Source organism: Perca flavescens, chromosome 16, assembly GCF_004354835.1.
Source record: "Perca flavescens isolate YP-PL-M2 chromosome 16, PFLA_1.0, whole genome shotgun sequence".
NCBI classification, from domain to species: Eukaryota; Metazoa; Chordata; class Actinopteri; order Perciformes; family Percidae; genus Perca; species Perca flavescens.
Window position 1 is genome coordinate 33,721,007 of NC_041346.1, and position 2,500 is coordinate 33,723,506.

Below are 2,500 nucleotides of genomic sequence, written 5' to 3' on the forward strand. Positions count from 1 at the left end.
AGTCGAGGAGTAGAGCAGGTACTATGTAATGGATAAACGCTATATGTGGTAGTCATAGCTTCATAAGTCAGCCTCCATCTTGGCTCTTCTACCACTGGTCTGCATCAGAAACAGCAGGATATGTATTTTCATCCAGAAAGATTACTAACTGTTCAATCGTGGATTAAATCTCTGAATTACTCATGGAAAGTAAATATATATTTCACTATTTACTTATTCTGTTTCAGATATTTACTGACTCAACTATAAAAAGAGGTTTCCATTTGCAGATTAGTGGAACATCAAACATTCATTAGTTATCAGATAGAGAGCTGCTGTATATCACTATAAAACATGAACTTGCTGCCAGCCTTCAGCTCACAGTTCAAACCCATTTTAATTTCATCTTAAACCTAATGTTGATAGTATTTATTATATTTCTGTAGAATGAGCTGATATATATCTTCACATGTGGTGTATGTTTCCCTGTTTGTTTGTAGTTTTGTAGAGAAATGATCATGTTGTAGTTGTATATGTGTTATCTTCTCCTGCTGTAGCTGCTGCTAGTGTATGTTGTACTTCATCTGTTATACCTAATGTAAACTACAGTAAATACCGTCTCTCGGTCTCTGGTTCCTCTCCCAGAAATCAGCCAACATGGCGGCTGATCTTTGGTCAGTGTGACAGTTAGAGTCCCAGTCAGAGTAGTGGTAGTTTCTCTGCAGCTTTCTGCTCTCACACTAAACTAACAGAAAGAGTTCAAACATTACCTTCAGCTGGAGCAGAGCCTGTCTACAGAGAGCCTCTTCTCCTCTTATTCCACGTTCTCTGGCTGGAGCTCCAGACGGAGGAAACGAACTGCGACACAAGCTGTGTGAAAGTGAAAGTAAACTTTAAAAAGGAAACGCCCTGAAGTGTCTTTATCAACACGAGCCACATGTTAATAAAAAGATACTTCGGTAAAGGTGGAAGATGAATTCACAGATAAAAACTTCGGGTTCAACTATTATAGCGAAATGTTATTAAATCAAAAAACGCATCTTTCCTAACGTAGTAAAACACACACACACACACACACACACACACACACACACACACACACACACACACACACACATACACACACACACACACACACACACACACACACACACACACACACACACACACACACGATATACCCGCTGCAGCCAATCTCCCTACCAAAGTCTGCACATTTAAACATTTCTTACTTGTTAACAACATAATATTTCTCTAAACAAAAATACACTTACTCATATTAATAAATCATAATCATGGCTTTAATTCGGCGCTCATATTTCTGATACCTGACCCTCTTAAACAACGTTTTCCAGACGTTTGTTGACTCTAGCTGGAGACGCAGGTCACGTTCGTCGCCACGCAGCGCGCTGTTAAAGTCAGCGGAAATGTCAACGGACTCTGGCGTCTCTTTCCCGCTGTAAACAACGTGTTGGTGTATTCAGAGTGAAACTGACCTTCGCAGTCATGAAGAAGTCCGCAGGTTTTTTTTTATTTATTCTTTTTTTTAATTGTTCATTTATTCAGAACATATAGGCTACAAACAAACAAGGCACAATCACAAATCCATCAAACAAAACAGAGCTATTGCCTCGGGTCGAGCATATAAAACAAAACCTAAGAGTTTATACCTTACAAAACAACATAAGGAATGATATAAAAGAAAATAAATAAAAATAAATAAAGAGAAGGGGCTATCTCATTAAATTAAGATTTTCAAATAAATAGATTAATTCAAGGGCTTTTTATCTTTAACTCGTTTTCAATGACTTGCACAAAAGATTGAACTCATTCTTCCAACGGATCAGGGAGGGTTTGGTCTTAAAATATCTACATTTATGTATAAAATGATTTCCTAGCAGCACCAAGTTGTTGAGAACAAACTATACCTTCTTATCTTCCATAAAAAAATCTTAAAGGATCCCTTTCACCTTCAGAACTGCCTTAATTCTTGGTGGCATTGATTCAACAAGATGCTGGAAGCATTGTTTAGAAATGTTGGCCCATATTGAGAGGAGAGCATCACGGTATTAGTATGGTGTTCCTAATAATCCTTTAGGTGTGTGTATATGTAAATGTCATAATATTTAGATAGAAGAGCTGTGTAGAACGTGTATATATAGTATAGTGTAATTACGCTGTGTATAATTTATATATATAGTATAGTGTAATTAAGCTGTGTAGAATGTATATATATATATAGTATAGTGTAATTAAGCTGTGTATAATATATATATAGTATAGTGTAATTAAGCTGTGTATAATATATATATAGTATAGTGTAATTAAGCTGTGTATAACGTATATATATAGTATAGTGTAATTAAGCTGTGTATAATATATATATATAGTATAGTGTAATTAAGCTGTGTATAACATATATATATAGTATAGTGTAATTAAGCTGTGTATAACATATATATATATATATAGTATAGTGTAATTAAGCTGTGTATAACGTATATATAGTATAGTGTAATTA

At 35.1% G+C, this 2,500-nt stretch overlaps 1 protein-coding gene across 1 annotated transcript in view; it reads right to left on the bottom strand.

Annotated features, from left to right (window-relative positions):
* LOC114570737 (uncharacterized) overlaps positions 1–769 on the bottom strand; it is a 43,925-nt gene extending 43,156 nt beyond the window's left edge. Inside the window, exon 1 of the mRNA XM_028601238.1 lies at positions 750–769. The gene's annotated coding sequence lies outside the window, so the exon portion shown is untranslated. The remainder of the gene's footprint in view (positions 1–749) is intronic.
* Positions 770–2,500: the final 1,731 nt, after the last annotated feature.